Consider the following 21,960-nt stretch of genomic DNA (forward strand, 5'->3'; position numbering starts at 1 on the left):
TGAGACAGTTTCAGCTCAGAACGTGCCCTGGCTTCTTTTTGTAGGGTCAACAAATCCACCACATAGTGTAGAAGGATGGTTCTCATGGCTGGCTCTGCTGTTGGGCAGAGACACCTGAAAGACAACAAATCTGGAACCAGCCCTCTGTGCCAGGCAGCGATGGGTGAGGGTGAATAGTACTACTGAGAAGTCAGTTCAGGGACCTAAATTGAAGATGGGAAAAAAAAGAGGGAAGACACTGTAGCTGCTCCTATATTTAAGAAGAAAATGGTTAACAAAAAAGTGAAAGTGGGTGGTGTTATTCTTCAAAAATCTGTGGGGAAACAAAGCTATTTAGAAGCTTACACAACCAAATGTTAATGCTTCTGTCACCTGATTCAGAATGCAGTAAATTGTGTTGGAAAAAGGTACAATGAAAGGAAGAAGGGTAGTCGATTAATACAGCACAAATATAGTCAAATTCAAGTGTTTGAAAAAATTTTCCACTTGAGACTGATTTTCAAAGATTGCATTTCTAGACAATATAAACCTTTCTCAAAACCATTTTGTACACTGCTGCTAAGTCACTTCAGTCATGTCCGACTCTGTGCGACCCCATAGACGGCAGCCCACCAGGCTCCCCTGTCCCTGGGATTCTCCAGGCAAGAACACTGGAGTGGGCTGCCATTTCCTTCTGCAATACCTGAAAGTGAAAAGTGAAAGTGAAGTCGCTCAGTCGTGTCAGACCCTTAGCATGGACTGCAGCCTACCAGGCTCCTCCGTCCATGGGATTTTCCAGGCAAGAGTACTGGAGTGGGGTGCCATTGCCTTTTCTGTTTTGTACACTAAAAGATACTAAATACTAAAAGATTTTAATATTGTCTTTTGTGACGGTCAGTTTTCTGTGTCAGCTTGACTAGGTTATGCGTGTGTCTTTGCTCAGTCATTCAATCATGTTCAACTCTTTGTGACCCCATGGACTGTAGCCCATCAGATTCCTCCATCCTTGGGATTTTCCAGTCAAGAATACTGGAGTGGGTTGCCATTTCCTTCTCTAGGGGATCTTCCCAATCCCAGGATTGAACCTGTGTCTCTTGCATCTCCTGCATTGGCAGGCAGATTCTTTACCACAGCACCGCCTGGGAAGCCCTGGCTAGGTTACAGTCCCCAGTTATTCAATCAAACATTACTAATCTAGGTAAGGTATTTTATATGTGATTAAAATGTATTATCGGCTGACTTTAAGTAATGGAAATTATTTTCAGATAATCAGAGTGGTCCCAACTCAGTCAGGGGCTTCCCTGGTGGCTCAGCAGTAAAGAATCCACCTGTAATGCAGGAAATGCAGGAGACATGGGTTCTATCCCTGGGTCAGAAAGATCTCCTAGAGGAGAGCATGGCAACCCACTCCAGTATTCTTGCCTGGAGAATCCCATGGACAGAGGAGCCTGGTGGGCTATGGTCCATAGGGTCACAAAGAGTCAGACATGACTGAAGCAGTTGAGCACGCAGGCATAGAACTCAATCAGCTGATAGACCTTAAGACTAGAAGTCATCATTCCTTGATGAGAAATTCTGCCTGTAGACTGCAGCTTCAGTGAGAGCCAGAGAGTTCCAGTCTACCTTTTTGACAGCCTGCTGTGTGGACTTCAGACTTGTCTAGCCAAGCCTCACAATAACATAAGCCAAAGTCATGCAATAAATCTCTTGATTTATATACTCTTCTGGCTCTGTTTCTCTGATTGAAAGCAGATTGATATATGTTCCTTTTGCAATTATTCATTATGTCACATATCTGCCTCCTGCTGATGTCCAGAGGCCAGTATCTTAGATATACTATATAGGTTTTTTACCATCTAATAAATATCACAGTACAAATAAATATGGTTACAATTTGGTAACCATTAAGAATTACTTTAGAATTTATGTTTAAGGCCATGATCATTTTCTCAATTAAGTGATAAAACAATATTTTTAACAATAGAGGAACATAGAATCTCCTCTATGTTCACTACACTATGAACAGTAGCCTCCTGTCAGTCCCTCCAAATCACCAGGAACCCAGTAAAATTTTCTAACCCTTACCACTATTGTTAACTAAATAGATTTCTGTGTAATTATCTGATACATGATTTCTCCAAGAATTTGTAAACTAAATAAGAGCAAGGACTGGGTATGTCATATTCATCATTGTATCTTCAATGACCAGCAGTGTCAGACACAGAGCTGGCCCTCAGCACTTGGTGAACACATCAGCTATTTGCTACAATAATGAAGGTTCCAGACACCAAAAGCTTCTGTGCCTCTCTGCAAAATGGAAAAAATTGAAACATCAAAAATAGAAGCTTCTATAGGAGCTAAAAGAACAATCTCTGACAAAACACAGCTCAACGTTGGTTACTAGACATAAAAGACCTCAACCCATGAGGACAACAGATGAAAAAAACAAATCAGGAGGCAATAGAAACATTTTAGTACTTTTTCTAAAAAGTGAATAATTTGGGGAACCATTACGACTGCAATGTACTTGACAAATACTGTAAAGTTTGTGAAAAGTAATTTATTTGTGTTTCCAATAGATTTTGAATGTATAAAAAAAGAAATGACATGAGTTAGGAATGATAGTTTTCAGGTGAAAATCAAGAGAGATGAGTTTTACTGGAGGTAATAAAGTAAAATTAATTAGATAACACCAAAAACAAGCAAATAAATTACAAGACATGTTTGACAAATACTCCCAGATTTCAGTGGAAATTTATAAAAATGATAAATACACTGAACGAAATACTATCAACAGGGGAGGTATCCAGAACATCTAGTATAAAGTACCTTAAGGGCAGAGAAGAGTGAGACTAGAAGCAAAAATTAAATAAATAATAGGAAATATCCCTGATTTGAAAGAAAGAGAAAGGAATATATGAGTTTTCAGAAAGTGTCCATTTAGTACCCTTATATATTTAATTATATAGAAAAATTAAAGAGCCACAACTTTACAGATTCTGAATAAAATTTTTAAATTTTAAGTAGATAGAAAAGTATCTCTCAAAGGCAACAAAAATATATTAACTGCCAAGACAGAAGGCAATGTAATTAGTAAAATGTCAGATTCTGTTTAAGTAGTTTTACCAATATTATTGTGAAATTTAATATAAATATAAATAAACCTTAAAAGAAAATTTCATACCTAAAAAAAGAAACTAATAATAAAAGTCTAGACCTAATAGCTCGTGTTAATTACAATAAGTTGTGATGGGGCAAAAGACAAAGTGAAAAATATTTTAAACTAGTGAGATGATGGAATTTAGTGGATAAGAAAAGGCACAAGGTCTGGATTCAAATTCTGCCCCTACGAATTATTAGCATTGTGCTATCAAGCTAGTGACTTAACTTCATGGAACTGTTTTCTCATCAATAAATTGGGATATTAATATCTACAGGCCTGTGGCAAAAATTAAATAATATATATAAAGCATTCAGCTTGCTAATGGGAACAGAGCAGGTACTCAAGTTGCTATATTAATAAAATGCTAATTTTTTAATCTAAAGAAAAATATGAGTTCAAATAACCTCTAGAAGAATAGAAATGTCAAGTAAAACTTAGAAAATTGTGAATAAAACCTAAACAACAGGAAAATAAAACAGAAACAAGGAGATATTTAAAAAATCAAAAGGCTGAGTAAACTAGAATAGAAATAATTAAACTGAATTATCAGAAAAACAATGATAAATTATAAATACATAAAGCACAATTTCAGTAGATATTTATATAATTCTCTCAGTTTTGACATATAAAAGCAGAATTAATGAGGTATATACCAAATTTTGTATTTGATAGCATAAACATTACTTTTGGATATTCAAATAGTATTTATTAAATTGATCAAATTTTAGGTTACAAATCAGTTCTCAATAATTGCCCCCAAAATGTGTAGATTTCACGGTAAGTAAAAGTCACTCAGTTGTGTCTGACTCTCTGCAAGGGATTCTCCAGGCCAGAATACTGGACTGGGTAGCTTATCCCTTCTCCAGGGGATCTTCCCAACCCAGGAATCAACCGGGGTCTCCAGCATTGCAGGCAGATTCTTTACCAGCTGAGCTATCAGGGAAGCCTTGATTTCACAAGGCAAAGGGCAATTAGGTAGGGAGCTGTAAGCCCTGTGGCCCAGGACTCAGCACAATATGGAAGCATGTAGGCTACCTTTATAAATGCTTTGGATAAAAACAAACAAACAACAACAAGAAACAGGAGCTTTTTGTTCTGTGTTGGTTCTCAGAAGCCTAACTCCTATGATGAATCAGCTCTTGCCCAGATGAAAATTTGACCCTCAAGAGAAAGAGCAGTGTTTGCCAATCAATAGAGTGACCTTTCATGCTTCAAGGCTTCTCTTTCACCTTTGAATTGCTCCCCTGCTCCAGTTACTGCATCTCCTAAAGCATGTTGTGGAAAAAAATCAGTAACTACCACCATTTCATCTACCATTCAGTCCCTAAAAATCTCAGAAATACACAAATAGCTCATGCGGCTCAATAAAAAAAAAAAAAAATACATATCCAATCTAAAAATGGACAGAAGATCTAAATAAACATTTCTCCACAGAAGGCATACAGGTGGCTAAAAAGCACACGAAAAGATGTTCAACATCACTAATTATTACAGAAATGCAAATGAAAACTACAATGAGGTTATTTCCTCACCCTGGTCAGAATGGCCATCATCAAAAAATCTACCAAGGATAAATGCTATAGAAGGTGTGGATAAAAGGGAACCCCCCTACACTATCGGGAGGAATATAAACTTGTACAGACACTATGGAGAACAATATGGAGGGTCCTTTAAAAATTAAAAATAAAGCTGCCATATGATCCAACAATCCAACGTCTGGGCGTATATCCAGAGAAACCCATAATTTGAAAAGATATATCCACCCCAATGTTCATTGCTGCACTGTTTAAATAGCCAGGACATGGAAGCAACCTAAGTGTCCACTGACAGAGAAATGAATAAAGATGTGGTACAAATACACAATGGAATATTACTCAGCCATAAAAAAGAATGAAATAATGCCATTTGCAACAACATGACCTGTAGATTGTCATGCCAATTGAAGTCAGACAGAGAAAGACAAATATCACATGATGTCACTCATATATGGAATCTTAAAGAAAGGTACAAACGAACTTAATTACAAAACAGAAATAGAATTAAAGACACAGAAAACAAACTTATGGTTACCAGGGGTAAGTTGGGGGGAGGGGATACATTGATAGATCGGGATGGACATATACACATGAATATATATATAATAGACTGATAACCTGCCACATAGCAAAACAGAGAACTCTATTTAATACTCTGTAATGGCCTCTATGGAAACAGAATCTAAAAAAGAGTGGATATATGTATATGTATAACTGATTCACTTTGCTGTACGTTTGAAAATAATGCAACGTTTTATATCAACTATTAGTAAATCACCTATACTCCAATAAAAATCTTCAAAAGAAAAAAATGTCTTTCTACATCTATAAAATGTATAATCATCATAATAGAGGGATTCTATTGAGACAGAAAATGAATTGAATAATAACAAGCGTATTTGGAAGAGGAATGTGCATCACAGTTCCTGCGTCATTCTGGCAAACATCACCTCACCCACCTGCTGGCTCACTACAGATTTTTCATGTTTTCCCCAAAGTCTTTGAAGGAATGTTTTTTGAATTGCCTTATATATGATCCTTGATGTTTCCAATGTCTCACCCTTCTAATAATTCAAAAAAGAGAAAAATGGTTTCAAAATAAATAGAAAAAAAGAAGTATCTCTTAAAAAAAAAAAAAACAATGACTTTGCAAGTACTACCAGATTTATGACAAATTTTTAACTGGGGTGTTCCACATTAAAAATGATAAAAAGAATGATCAACATAAAAATCCTTATGATACCTTTCTGTGATGGCAAACCTCTTATGAAATTAATAGACTGTTTATATAAATTCAAATATATTTGGAGCTAACTTGCCTTTAAAGGAAATTAATTTTATCAGTTGCTCTCTAGGATGAGTGAATTTGAAGAAAAGTACCATCCTGTATAGAACACATCATATTCATTCTGTTCCCCTCACCTCACTGTTCCTTTCTTGGCCTCTTTTTTCACATATGCCTTATTAACCTTCAAAGACACCTATTTAATCTATGCAATTTCCTAATATCGCCAACGTTTGTCAACCTCTCCTTGAATCTTGCTGTTCTCAGGAGCTCCAATTTAACACTTGGCTATTTCTAATATAACTTAAAGACCATGCTACTTACTTTCTTAATAAGCCTCATAGGAACTAGAATGATACTAGATGCAGAACTATGGAGAAGTTCATTGAACTTTTATATTTTCCTGATTCATATTTGAAATATTTTCTTTTATTCTCTATTTATGGTTCTTTTCAAATTACTTTAGATCTAAGATTCTGAGATAATTTTATTTTGTTACCTGATTTATGCTATAATAATAATTCATTACTGTTTCAAACTTTTACATCAAAAATATTTTAAACTATGCTTTATTTATATGGGCTTCCCTGGTGGCTCATTTTTTACCTCTCCCTGGTAAAGAATCCACCTGCAACACAGGAGACCTGTGTTTGATCCCTAGGTTGGCAAGATCCCCTGGAGCGGGGCATGGCAACTCAGTCCAGTATTCTTGCCTGGAGAATTCCACGGACAGAGGAGCCTGGTGTGCTACAGTCCATGGAGTTGCAAAGAGTCAGACATGACTGAGCGATTAAGCACAGCACAGCACATATTGATATATATATGCCATATATATCTTTAATATAAACAGTTTATGACAAAAAAAAAAAGACAATTTTTGTTTGAAGCTGAAGAACTGAGGCTTAGAGTAATTAACTTAAAGATAATCTAATTTGGGGTTTGGCATTTATATTTCACGTTTCCAAAATTTTTTTCAACAACTAGAAATCCCTATGTAATGTTAAAATTTAACAGGTATATCTACTGAATTCATAATATGTAAAGCTTAAAACAACTGCAATTTCAAAGGCTTTGAAATTAGAGAGACTTTGCATCAAATCAGCAGAGTAATTCAAAGGCAACAAAAACCCTTGAACAACCCCACATTTGAAGAATTGCACTAAAATCTATTTAAACAATGCAATTATTCTCAAGTTGGCCATGGGAAAAGGTTAAAATAAGAAAAGTAGGGGAGGAGCCAAGATGGCGGAGGAGTAGGACGGGGAGAACATTTTCTCCCCCACAAATTCATCAAAAGAGCATTTAAACGTCGAGTAAATTCCACAAAACAACTTCTGAATGCCGGCAGAGGACATCAGGCACCCAGAAAAGCAACCCAACTCTTCGAAAGGAGGAGCTCATCAAACGCCTCCATACCGACACTGAAACCAAGCACCACACAAGGGCCAACAAGTTCCAGGGCAAGACATACCAAGCAAATTCTCCAGTAACAAAGGAACACAGCCCTGAGCTTCAAGATACTGGCTGCCCAACGTTACCCCAAAACCATAGACATCTCATAACTCATTACTGGACATTTCATTACACTCCAGAGAGAAGAAATACAGCTCCATCCACAAGAACATCGACACAAGCTTCCCTAACCAGGAAACCTTGACAAGCCACCTGTACAAACCCACACACAACGAGGAAACTCCACAATAAAGAGAACTCCACAAACTGCCAGAATACAGAAAGGACACCCCAAACTCAGCAATTTAAACAAGACGAAGAGACAGAGGAATACCCAGCAGATAAAGGAACAGGATAAATGCCCACCAAACCAAACCAAAGAGGAAGAGATAGGGAATCTACCTGATAAAGAATTCCAAATAATGATAGTGAAATTGATCCAAAATCTTGAAAGTAAATGGAATCACAGATAAATAGCCTGGAGGCAAGGATTGAGAAGATGCAAGAAAGGTTTAACAAGGACTTAGAAGAAATAAAAAAGAGTCAATATATAATGAATAATGCAATAAGTGAAATTAAAAACACTCTGGAGGCAACAAATAGTAGAATAACAGAGGCAGAAGATAGGATTAGTGAATTAGAAGATAGAATGGTAGAAATAAATGAATCAGAGAGGATAAAAGAAAAACGAATTAAAAGAAATGAGGACAATCTCAGAGACCTCCAGGACAATATTAAATGCTACAACATTCGAATCATAGGGATCCCAGAAGAAGAAGACAAAAAGAAAGACCATGAGAAAATACTTGAGGAGATAATAGTTGAAAACTTCCCTAAAATGGGGAAGGAAATAATCACCCAAGTCCAAGAAACCCAGAGAGTCCCAAACAGGATAAACCCAAGGCGAAACACCCCAAGACACATATTAATCAAATTAACAAAGATCAAACACAAAGAACAAATATTAAAAGCAGCAAGGGAAAAACAACAAATAACACACAAGGGAATTCCCATAAGGATAACAGCTGATCTTTCAATAGAAACTCTTCAAGCCAGGAGGGAATGGCAAGACATACTTAAAATGATGAAAGAAAATAACCTACAGCCCAGATTATTGTACCCAGCAAGGATCTCATTCAAGTATGAAGGAGAAATCAAAAGCTTTTCAGACAAGCAAAAGCTGAGAGAATTCTGCACCACCAAACCAGCTCTCCAACAAATACTAAAGGATATTCTCTAGACAGGAAACACAAAAACGGTGTATAAATTCAAACCCAAAACAATAAAGTAAATGGCAACGGGATCATACTTATCAGTAATTACCTTAAACGTAAATGGGTTGAATGCCCCAACCAAAAGACAAAGACTGGCTGAATGGATACAAAAACAAGACCCCTACATATGTTGTCTACAAGAGACCCACCTCAAAACAGGGGACACATACAGACTGAAAGTGAAGGGCTGGAAAAAGATTTTCCATGCAAATAGGGACCAAAAGAAAGCAGGAGTAGCAATACTCATATCAGATAAAATAGACTTTAAAACAAAGGCTGTGAAAAGAGACAAAGATGGTCACTACATAATGATCAAAGGATCAATCCAAGAAGAAGATATAACAATTATAAATATATATGCACCCAACACGGGAGCACTGCAGTATGTAAGACAAATGCTAACAAGTATGAAAGGAGAAATTAACAATAACACAATAATAGTGGGAGACTTTCATACCCCACTCACACCTATGGATAGATCAACTAAACAGAAAATTAACAAGGAAACACAAACTTTAAACGATACAATAGACCAGTTAGACCTAATTGATATCTATAGGACATTTCATCCCAAAACAATGAATTTCACCTTTTTCTCAAGCGCACATGGAACCTTCTCCAGGATAGATCACATCCTGGGCCATAAAGCTAGCCTTGGTAAATTCAAAAAAATAGAAATCATTCCAAGCATCTTTTCTGACCACAATGCAGTAAGATTAGCTCTCAATTACAAGAGAAAAACTATTAAAAATTCCAACATATGGAGGCTGAACAACACGCTGCTGAATAACCAACAAATCACAGAAGAAATCAAAAAAGAAATCAAAATTTGCATAGAAACGAATGAAAATGAAAACACAACAACCCAAAACCTGTGGGACACGGTAAAAGCAGCCCTAAGGGGAAGGTTCATAGCAATACAGGCACACCTCAAGAAACAAGAAAAAAGTCAAATAAATAACCTAACTCTACACCTAAAGCAACTAGAAAAGGAAGAAATGAAGAACCCCAGGGTTAGTACAAGGAAAGAAATCTTAAAACTTAGAGCAGAAATAAATGCAAAAGAAACAAAAGAGATCATAGCAAAAATCAACAAAACCAAAAGCTGGTTTTTTGAAAGGATAAATAAAATTGACAAACCATTAGCCAGACTCATCAAGAAACAAAGGGAGAAAAATCAAATCAATAAAATTAGAAATGAAAATGGAGAGATCACAACAGATAACACAGAAATACAAAGGATCATAAGAAGTACTATCAACAATTATATGCCAATAAAATGGACAACATGGAAGAAATGGACAAATTCTTAGAAAAGTACAACTTTCCAAAACTCGACCAGGAAGAAATAGAAAATCTTAACAGACCCATCACAAGCACGGAAATTGAAACTGTAATCAAAAATCTTCCAGCAAACAAAAGCCCAGGTCCAGACGGCTTCACAGCTGAATTCTACCAAAAATTTAGAGAGGAGCTAACACCTATCCTGCTCAAACTCTTCCAGAAAATTGCAGAGGAAGGTAAACTTCCAAACTCAGTCTATGAGGCCACCATCACCCTAATACCAAAACCTGACAAAAATCCCCCAAAAAAAGAAAACTACAGGCCAATATCACTGATGAACATAGATGCAAAAATCCTTAACAAAATTCTAGCAATCAGAATCCAACAACACATTAAAAAGATCATACACCATGACCAAGTGGGCTTTATCCCAGGGATGCAAGGATTCTTCAATATCCGCAAATCAATCAATGTAATACACCACATTAACAAATTGAAAAATAAAAACCATATGATTATCTCAATAGATGCAGAGAAAGCCTTTGACAAAATTCAACATCCATTGATGATCAAAACTCTCCAGAAAGCAGGAATAGAAGGAACATACCTCAACATAATAAAAGCTATATATGACAAACCCACAGCAAACATTATCCTCAATGGTGAAAAATTGAAAGCATTTCCTCTAAAGTCAGGAACAAGACAAGGGTGCCCACTTTCACCATTACTATTCAACATAGTTTAGGAAGTTTTGGCCACAGCAATCAGAGCAGAAAAAGAAATAAAAGGAATCAAAATTGGAAAAGAAGAAGTAAAACTCTCACTATTTGCAGATGACATGATCCTCTACATAGAAAACCCTAAAGACTCCACCAGAAAATTACTAGAACTAATCAATGACTATAGTAAAGTTGCAGGATATAAAATCAACACCCAGAAATCCCTTGCATTCCTATACACTAATAATGAGAAAACAGAAAGAGAAATTAAGGAAACAATTCCATTCACCATGGCAACGGAAAGAATAAAATACTTAGGAATATATCTACCTAAAGAATCTAAAGACCTATATATAGAAAACTATAAAACACTGGGGAAAGAAATCAAAGAGGACACTAACAGATGGAGAAATATACCATGTTCATGGATTGGAAGAATCAATATAGTGAAAATGAGTATACTACCCAAAGCAATCTATAGATTCAATGCAATCCCTATCAAGCTACCAACAGTATTCTTCACAGAGCTAGAACAAATAATTTCACAATTTGTATGGAAATACAAAAAACCTCGAATAGCCAAAGTGATCTTGAGAAAGAAGAATGGAACTGGAGGAATCAACCTACCTGACTTCAGGCTCTACTACAAAGCTACAGTTATCAAGACAGTATGGTACTGGCACAAACACAGAAATATAGATCAATGGAACAAAATAGAAAGCCCAGAGATAAATCCACGCACATATGGACACCTGATCTTCGACAAAGGAGGCAAGAATATACAATGGATTAAAGACAATCTCTTTAACAAGTGGTGCTGGGAAATCTGGTCAACCACTTGTAAAAGAATGAAACTAGAACACTTTCTAACACCATACACAAAAATAAACTCAAAATGGATTAAAGATCTCAACGTAAGACCAGAAACTATAAAACTCCTAGAGGAGAACATAGGCAAAACACTCTCTGACATACATCACAGCAGGATCCTCTATGACCCACCTCCCAGAATATTGGAAATAAAAGCAAAAATAAACAAATGGGACCTAATTAACCTTAAAAGCTTCTGCACATCAAAGGAAACTATTAGCAAGGTGAAAAGACAGCCTACAGAATGGGAGAAGATAATAGCAAATGAAGCAACTGACAAACAACTAATCTTGAGAATATACAAGCAACTCCTACAGCTCAACTCCAGAAAAATAAATGACCCAATCAAAAATGGGCCAAAGAACTAAATAGACATTTCTCCAAAGAAGACACACAGATGGCTAACAAACACATGAAAAGATGCTCAACATCACTCATTATCAGAGAAATGCAAATCAAAACCACTATGAGGTACCATTTCACACCAGTCAGAATGGCTGCGATCCAAAAGTCTACAAGTAATAAATGCTGGAGAGGGTGTGGAGAAAAGGGAACCCTCTTACACTGTTAGTGGGAATGCAAACTAGTACAGCCACTATGGAGAACAGTGTGGAGATTCCTTAAAAAACTGGAACTAGAACTGCCTTATGATCCAGCAATCCCACTGCTGGGCATACACACTGAGGAAACCAGAAGGGAAAGAGACACGTGTACCCCAATGTTCATCGCAGCACTGTTTATAATAGCCAGGACATGGAAGCAATCTAGATGCCCATCAGCAGATGAATGGATAAGCAAGCTGTGGTACATATACACAATGGAGTATTACTCAGCCATTAAAAAGAATACATTTGAAGCAGTTCTAATGAGGTAGATGAAACTGGAGCCTATTATACAGAGTGAAGTAAGCCAAAAAGAAAAACACCAATACAGTATACTAACGCATATATATGGAATTTAGAAAGATGGTAACAATAACCCTGTGTACGAGACAGCAAAAGAGACACTGACGTGTAGAACAGTCTTATGGACTCTGTGAGAGAGGGAGAGGGTGGGAAGATTTGGGAGAATGGCATTGAAACATGTAAAATATCATGTATGAAACGAGTTGCCAGTCCAGGTTCAATGCACGATACTGGATGCTTGGGGCTGGTGCACTGGGACGACCCAGAGGGATGGAATGGGGAGGGAGGAGGGTTCAGGATGGGGAACACATGTATACCTGTGGCGGATTCATTTTGATATTTGGCAAAACTAATACAATTATGTAAAGTTTAAAAATAAAATAAAATTAAAAAAAAAAAAAAAAGAAAAGTAGATCAGCCTGATTGAAATAATAATTGATGTCTTACAAGAGAAAAATCAAAAACCATTCTTTGGGGCTATATTTTGGGAGGTTTCAGATATTATTTGTTTTTTATTTGAGTGCCTTCACTCCTTTTAGTTCCTTACAACAGATGACATCATTTTTTTTTTCTTTTTTTTTAGTGGTTAAGAGTACATTTGTCAATGCAGGAGACACAGGTTTAATCCCTACCTGAAAACATTAGCATTTTCAGTTTACACAGCAATAAGTCTACAAAATTTTGAAATAAATCTATGCACAAGAAACTCTAGAAATTGGTAACATGCCTGGATTACAGGGAAGATTCTAGAACTGGTTTTTCTTCACCCTCCCATAAATAAGTTCTTCTCTTTGATCTAATATTTCATACTGTCTTCAAAGAGAAATTGAACTATGTCTTCTCTGTTTAATACAACCAAGTATTAAGAAATGAGGATAACTTTATAAAAAGCTTGACTCCTCAGCAGTATCATTACATGAGTTTCTCTCCTAAGCTCTTCTTAAGTTGAGGTCAGAGAATGTAGCCTGCAAGAAACTGTCTTTAAAATTTGTTGAAATATTATTTATGGCTCAGAACATGTTCATTTTTTGTAAATATTCCTTGAGCAAGGAAGAATACACACTTTTAAATATTTATAAGTATATTCCAAATATATTTGTTGTCTACATTTGTTAGAAGCAGTCTGTGTTCAAAGGACAAATATATAATGACATGGATGCATGGGGTGCATGAATGCATGTCATTATACAGTTATCCAAACACACAAAATATACAATATCAAGAATGAGTCATGATACATGATAAGCTTTGGGTAAAAATAATACATCAGTGTAGCTTCAGTTGTGTGCCATTCTAGTAGAGAATATTGATAATGGGGGAAGCATGCATAGGTCAGTTTTCAATCTAATCCCAAAGAAGGGCAATACCAAATGATGTTGGCATTGCCAAGATTGTCACCCTGCTTATTTAACTTATATGCAGAGTACATCATGCAAAATGCCAGGCTGGAGGAATCACAAGCTGGAATCAAGACTGCTGGGAGAAATATCAACAATATCAACCTCACATATGCAGATGCTACTACTCTAATGGCAGAAAGTGAAGAGCCTCTTGTTGAGGGTGGAAAAGGAGAGCATAGAAGCTGACTTAGAACTCAACATTCAAAAAACTAAGATCATGTTGTTATCCAGGCATATCACTTGATGGCAAATAGAAAGGTGGTGGGGGGAGTGGAAACAGTGATAGATTTTCTTTCTTGGGCTCCAAAATCACTGTGGATTGTGACTGCGCTTGTTCCTTGGAAGGAAAGCTATGACAAACCCAGACAGTATATTAAAAAACAGAGATATCATTTTACCAACAAAGGTCTGTATAGTCAAAGCTATGATTTTTCCAGTAGTCATGTACAGATATGAGAGTTGGACCATAAAGAAGGCTGAGTGCCAAAGAATTGATGTTTTCAAATCATGACAGTGAAGAAGACTCTTGAGAGTCCCTTGGACTGCAAGGAGATCCAACCAATCAATCCTAAAGGAAATCAACCCTGAATATGCTTTGGAAGAACTGATGCTGAAGCTGGAGCTCCAATACTTTGCCCACTTGATAATGCTTTCTCATTGTTTCTAACCTACTCTAATTTCCCTTGCTTTCCTGCCAGCTTCGTCATTTTAAAATACATTTTAATAAGCATTCTTGGTATTCTTTGACAGGATATATTCTCCAGATAATTATTCCATCATATAACTGAAAATCAACATCGGCTCTTTTTACTTGTAGTTTTGTAAGAACTTTGCATTGACCCCTAACTACTTCACTGAAAAATGTATGCATATCAATGATATTTGAACACCGCCTATTTAAATAGGAAAATTCTAGGACTCCTGTCTCATATCTTTCAAGGACAGACTTAATGAACCTTGGGAATCCACTGAGTTGGTGTTGCTGCCTTTTCTATGAAAAACAATCACTTAGATGCCTTGCTTTCAACAAATTGCATTTTTATCTCACTCTGTCAGCAACCAGTCCATAAGCTGTATAAGGCAGGCATCACTTGCTTTATTTACAAATATGTGTAACTGAAAGAGCAAAATGCACAGGTCATTGAGAGCAACTTGAGGTGGAACCCACACATGGAGACTAAGGGGCATGGAGTCCAGTCATTTGTTCCAGTCCTTTGCTCTTCCTATTCAGGCTTCCTGTCACAGGCAAACTGGAATGGGTTAGTTTGTGAGTAAAAACTATGCTCAGAAATATCTTGAGTTTATCACAAAAGTGAGTAGTGATAATCATAAGTCAGAGCCCTGGCAAAATATTTTGCATATAAGTGTGGGAATGAATGTTCCTTCTTTAAAAAGAAAAAAAGAGGGCTTATCAATGCTGATGCCAGTAATAAGATTAAGGAAATATGTTCATTTCCCAAGACTTCTGCCAATGTTCCTGAATTATGAGCAACGACATGCCAGCTACTTCAGACCACTCTGTCTTGAAACTGTCACAGATTCATGATAGTTCTTACTGTGTCAGCCTGATAATATCTTCTAAGGGATTCGTCTGTCTTGACTAAAGCACAAATAAACCGGTGGTTGGAAAAGGGCACATTTTAATCAAAGCTGAACGCTCAGACTGAGACAGTGACAGCAACAAGAACAAGAAAAATGAGTGTAAGTTTCTCCCAAACATCTCAGGAATTTAGCAAACTGCCACTATCATTCTTATACATTTTGTTTCCATAACATTCTCAGCCCAGACCCCCGTGACTACTCTGAGGGCTGCTTTGGGAAAGGGGACAAAACTGGGCAGAACTTTGTGAGCTACCTCACAGGCAGTTTGACAGAGCAGCAGGAAGTATCTCCCAGTTGATGCTGTTGTTGAGTCACTCAGTTGTGTCCGACTCTTTTACAACACCATACACTATAGCCCACCAGGCTCGTCTGCTCATGGTATTTCCCAAGCAAGAATACTGGAGTGGGTTGCCATTTCCTTCTCCAGGGGACCTTCCCAATTCAGGGATTAAATCTGTATCTCCTGCATTGCAGGCACATTCTTTACCACTGAGCCACCAGGGAGGGTCCAGCATTTCCCAGTACCTTCCCAAAATTCTGTCCCTTGGGTCCATATGCAGCTTGGTTGCAGCACTTCAACCAAAGCACCTAACATCCATCCAGAATGGGGATCGTATCCACACCAAAATGGTCAGAATCTTGCTAGTAGCTCAGCAGATCCAAGATGCAAGGAATAAGACAAAGATTAAAAGTATGCCTCTACTTTTCCCATCAAGTTGCCTCCTAGTTCATGCAAAACCAACATCAAGCCAGCCTGAAATCCCTCTCATCATGTAGTTGGTCCCAAGGGCTTTGTCCTGACACTACCTCTGTAATAAGGTCAAGAAGATCATTTCTGTCCCCCTCCCCCGGATCTACCCTTGGATTTTTTTGAAATGGCATTTACAGAAAATACAAACTTCTTTTTTGCTCAGTACAGTTTGCCTTGCACTGAATGATCCCTCTGCCAATCACGGGTGAGATGTGAAGAGTAAGATGGGATGAAAAGAACAAAGACCCTTATGACCCCACAGCATACTCATTACCTCTGGACAAAATGCCAAGTTTTGTGTTACAGCTGTATATAGTACAGCCCCTAAGAGTATCTATATAAAGTCTTTAAGGCATGAGGTTCCCTCTACCAAAGGATTTAGAGTATAAGCAAGCAGGAAAGGGTTCAGGAAGAAAAGGGACATAGTCATCAGGAGCTTCCTCTATTCATAATCTCCTGAATTTTTGTTACCTGCTACACCTTCCCCTCTTAAGGTCAGCTGTGAACCAATACCACCCATTTGGTAATATGGATAATTTGGTAAAATGGATGGCAATACCATCCATTTGCTTTTAATTGAATTGAAATTTCCCAGCTACTCTTGCTCTGCACCCTAGGAGGTGACAACAGCCCGCAGAGATTTGTATTTATTGCCATTCAAATTCTACATCTTTTAATTTCAGCAAATATTTGAGAGTGGGAAGAACAGCTTAGATGTTTGAAAATGCCTTGGCAGATCTGGCTAAGCACTCCAACAAGCATCTGATAATGTCTACAGAGAAGATTCTGTGGGTCTCATACAGTGCAGTCTGAGTCTGCTGAAATGAGCCTCTCTCTAGAAGAGTTCACATGACAATAAGGAAAAAGGATATTCAGCAAGAAAGACTGATAATTGGCTGTAAAGACATCACTTATGGAGGAAAGGAGGCGGACGAGGAATAGAAGAGTGGCTTCTGAAAGATAGTTTTCCCTATCAACTTTTTAATCTTAAAAATATGACCACTCAAAACATTTGACAAAAAGAAAAAAAGAGTCATCCATAATGAAAATCTTGCTGAGTTACAATCCTTAGTATTTTTCCCTATAAATCTGCTTTTCCACTTTGTCAAGATCATCAGGGACATATGTCCAGGTCTTACTATCGCTTCTTTGTCTTTCTATGTATGATTTTAATTTTTCCTGGATCACTGTCTTCTAAAACTTTCTCTCCTGGACATTTTCAGACATGATATGCACCTTTGCAATACACTTGTTTCATGGCTTAGGCCTCCTCTGAACCAAAGGGATCAAATTCAAAGGGCTCGCAAAAAAAAAAAAAAAAAAAAAGGCAAAATGTGCTATTGCCACTCTTGTTAGAGGAGTCTTGTGTCTTTTTCTCTCTGCCTTTTCCTGTCTCTATAACTTTCCAGTCTGTACAACCCATGACTGCTTACTCCTGGAAGAGGAAAATAATCATTTTCTCTCCCTGGTATGAGGAAGAGCTACTTTTACTCTTTTAGTGTGAAAGCCATGTGTTTTTTCATTAGTTTTCATTTGTGTCTTTGAAAAGACTTCTCCTCCCTTTGTGGAAATTCAAACTGGTGCTCAAAATCGCCCTTCCTGTTTCCTGTTTCAAATACCTTATAATAATTCTACAGTAAATCAAGAGAACTGCCTACTCCTAAGGTTTTGGTTATACCTGTTAGAGATCTCAACATTGTAATGAGTCATATACTTCTTCCCAATATATACAGGTTAAATATGTAATATGGACAAATTTTAAGTAAGGATTCAACCTTTGGGACCTTCATGTGATACTTGATTTGAGTCACAATGAATTGAAGCAATCACGTACACTGAGATGTATTAATATACGTAAGTCACAACACCATTACACAAAACATCACTTCAGTTTTCATTAATAAAATTAGATCTGACTCTAAGCTCCAGTCATTAGAATGATAAAATCCGTGATCTCAGTTGTTACTCTTTTGTTTTTTCAGTTTTGTTTTTTTTGTTTTTTTTTTTTTTTTGAGGATGATAGGAGTGAACTTTCCCCATACAAACACAAACTTAGAAGAATCTATGGGAAATCTAAAAAATGAGGGAAGAGTCTGACTCTTAGGCCATTGTGGCCACTGTACTAATTTCCTACTGCCATTATAACCAGGTACCAAAAGCTTAGTGTCTTAACACAAAATGTTACACTACAGTTCTAGAGATCGGAAGTCCAGAATGGATCTTACAGAGCCAAAATCAAGGTGTTGGCAGGACTGCATATCTTTAGGAGGCTCTAGCAAAGTACCTTTTGCCTTGCCTTTTGCAGCTCCTAGAGGCTGCCCACGGTCCTTGACTCACGGCCTGCTTCTACCATCAAAGCCCCTGGTGACATCTACTGGGCCTTTGCTTTTGTCCTCATATCTCTTCTGCCTTTCCTGCCTTCCTTTTCCCCCATTAGGTCTTGTGATCACATGAATGATCACAATGATCAGATGAATCCAGAATAATCTTCCATCTCATGACCTGGTTACTGACAGAGTAAGATAAAAACGAGAAGGTTGGTTGAAAGCAAGGCATCTAGTAATTGTTTTTCAGTCACATCTGTGAGGTTCCTTTTGCTGCATAAGGTAATGCTCACAGATTTCTGGAGTTAGGAGGTGGATATCTTTGAGAAATCATTTTCTGCCTGCCACAGCCACCATTCTCACCTCTACAAAGATGCCACTGTCGACACTTGTTCTCCTCTGCCTACCAGACACTGCTGTTGTGGGTGCCCGCAGAAGCCACTCACCATGGCTCTCTATGGAGAGCAGTCTCAGCCCCAGACCCTGCTACTGTCTTCAGTGGTCCACCTTGGTGTCTAGAACCATCCTTCGGCCATTGACCCAGGAAAGCGCTGTAGCACACAGGATACAGACCTCTACCACTCATGGAAATCCTCTGTCTCATTCCCAGTCTCAGAAAAGCTAACTGTCTCTCTGCTGTGCAGAGTTGTTCTCCTCCTGCACAACCTCCACTGTGCTCCTTCTCAAAGGCCCTTCACATTCCCCACAACTTTGGGTGTGGGATTGTCCCCAGATGCCTGGAAACTTGTGATTTTGGCAGCAAAACCCAACCTTTTTAAATAAATCCCTAGACAAGGGACATAACTCAGACCCACTGAAGGTATCACCCTTCTCTAGAGGGTTTAAAAAAAATAATTTCCTTTGCTTTAAACTTCCTGTAGAATGGAGGAGGGGGTAAGATATGAATATTTTTAAAAATATTCTTGTCCAGTCTACAAGAAAAGGAAAATCCTAAGATAAAAGTGGACTAGGGCAAAACATTAAAAATAGGTGCCATTAAGCAACAATATCATATATAACAGATTTAGGAGAATTTAATTTAGTCTCATTTCTGAAGAAATGCAAAGAACCCATTGCAACACTGATATGAGAAACAGCCAGAATCAATCCACAATATGAGAGAGTTTTTTCTTTTATATATAATTGCAGTTACAGAGTCACATCTTGACCAACAGTATTTTTTTAATCTATAGGATTTTTTTTCCAACATTGGTGTTCTACTCTTGTTGAAAACGCTACAAAAAAAGAGCAAGAAGAAAGAAGCTGAAAAAAAAAAAAAGAAAGAAAGGGAAGTGAACAATTGAACAGAAAAAAAAAAAAATTCTTCTGTAAAAGTTCCAGAAAACACAGCAATGAACACACCACATCTTTGGAATTGTAGTGTTTCTTTTAGGAATGTAAAAACTAAAATATGTATCAAAAGAGCTGATGGAGTCAGAAGAAAGGAACAAAAGGTTTAATTTTTGGCTAGACAAATGTTCCGGTTCCATTATAGCAGCTTTATTTCTAGTAGTTAAAAACTGGAAATAACCCATACATATGCCAACAATAGAAAAATAGGAGGAAACAGGATCAAGATGACAGAGTAGGAAGACTCTGAGTTCACCCACCCACACACCCACACACCCACACACATCAAAACTGCAGCTATATATAGAGCAACTCTTTCTGAAAAGAACCTGAAGACTAGCAAAATTGCTTTTTTACAGCAAGGCTATAAAGAAAGAAGTGGGCTTCCCTGGTAGCTCAGCAGTAAAGAATCCACCCACACTGCAGGAGACCCATGTTCAATTCCTGGGTTGGGAAGATCCCCTGGAGAAGGAAATGGCAACCCACTCCAGTATTCTTGCCTGGAAATCCCATGGACAGAGGAGCCTGGTGGGCTACAGTCTACTGGGTCACAAGATTCAGACAACTTAGCAACTAAACCCCTGCCACCACCATAAAGAAAGAACCACACAGAGTCTAGTACAAGGGGAGAAGTTATTTAGTTGGGACCCACATACCAGCGGAGAAGGCAATGGCACCCCACTCCAGTACTCTTGCCTGGAAAATCCCATGAACGGAGAAGCCTGGAAGGCTGCAGTCCATGGGGTCGCTGAGGGTCAGACACAACTGAACGACTTCACTTTCACTTTTCACTTGCATGCATTGGAGAAGGAAATGGCAACCCACTCCAGTGTTCTTGCCTGGAGAATCCCAGGGACGGGGGAGCCTGGTGGGCTACCGTCTATAGGGTCGCACAGAGTCGGACACGACTGAAGTGACTTAGCAGCAGCAGCACATACCAGCAGGTGACCCAGACAAGTAGGGAGACATCACAGGCTCAGGTATCCTTCCGGGGGAGTCAAAGGTTCTGAGAATAATTCTGTCAAATTATGATAACAAATTCAGGTAGTATTATTGAATTATTGAAATCAATACATAGATTAATTTTGGAAAGATGAGCTCCTTTCCTATATTGCCTTTTCCAACCCATTAATATGGTACCTATTTTATTTTACCTTTCTCCAGGAATCCTGCCCATTTTTATTTAGTTACATGTTATTTTATATTTTTATTCTTGTTGTGTCTTAAGCAACCAGTTCTCAAACCTGAACATCAGAATTATCTGTGGAGTTCTTTTAAAATACAGATGCCCAGCTCCCATCCTTACAGATTCTAACTCTTGAATACGGAGTGAGTTGTGACCATATTTCTTTTCTTGTAAGTAATGTTGATACAGAGCCAAGAATGAGAACACTTGGAAAATACAGAATGTAGCAACCAAGTTTAATAACTTTGTGCTTTATTTCTTGGCTTTTCCATATTCATTTTAAAAATAAATATATAGTATTATATCTAATTTTCATTTATGAAAATTATTTACTTATTAATTTACCCTTAACATTAGTTCCTAGTGTTAATTAAAAATTTTAAGTATCAGTTTATTTCCTACATTATGTTTCATCTATGGATAAAGCAGCATAATTTACTTAACTGATTTCTATACTTTCCCCATTTTCTGTTAGAAACATATACAATGTTATTTCTACTTGGGGTAATAAAGAAAACAAAAGTGCATATCTCAGAATCTAAATATTTCATTATTTTTCACTGGAATGTTCTAGAATAGGAAACTGTCAAATTCAGACTCTACCATGTGACCATGTCACCATAAAAGAATGTCATAATAAGTTAATGTCATAATAAATTAAACTATAGTCTATATCTTGATGAAGGTGAAAAAGGAGAGTAAGAAAGCTGACTTAAAACTCAACATTCAAAAAGTTAAGGTCAAAACTAATACAATTATGTAAAGTTTAAAAATAAAATTAAATTTAAAAAAAAAAGAAATAAAAATGGTAAAAAAAAAAAAAAAAAAAAGTTAAGGTCATGGCATCTGGTCCCATCACTTCATGGCCAATAGATGAGGAA

At 37.3% G+C, this 21,960-nt stretch overlaps 1 long non-coding RNA gene across 2 annotated transcripts in view; it reads right to left on the bottom strand.

Moving 5' to 3' along the window:
- Positions 1 to 21,960, bottom strand: part of LOC123330542 — a 521,303-nt gene that overhangs the window by 283,703 nt on the left and 215,640 nt on the right. Inside the window, exon 3 of one of the 2 annotated variants that reach the window (XR_006640299.1) lies at positions 20,726 to 20,911. The exons of the other annotated variant lie outside the window; for it this stretch is intronic. This is a non-coding gene — a long non-coding RNA (uncharacterized LOC123330542). Of the gene's footprint in view, positions 1 to 20,725; positions 20,912 to 21,960 lie in introns of those variants that run through there. 2 annotated transcript variants of the gene reach the window in all.

This window comes from Bubalus bubalis, chromosome 19, assembly GCF_019923935.1.
Source record: "Bubalus bubalis isolate 160015118507 breed Murrah chromosome 19, NDDB_SH_1, whole genome shotgun sequence".
Classification (NCBI taxonomy): domain Eukaryota; kingdom Metazoa; phylum Chordata; class Mammalia; order Artiodactyla; family Bovidae; genus Bubalus; species Bubalus bubalis.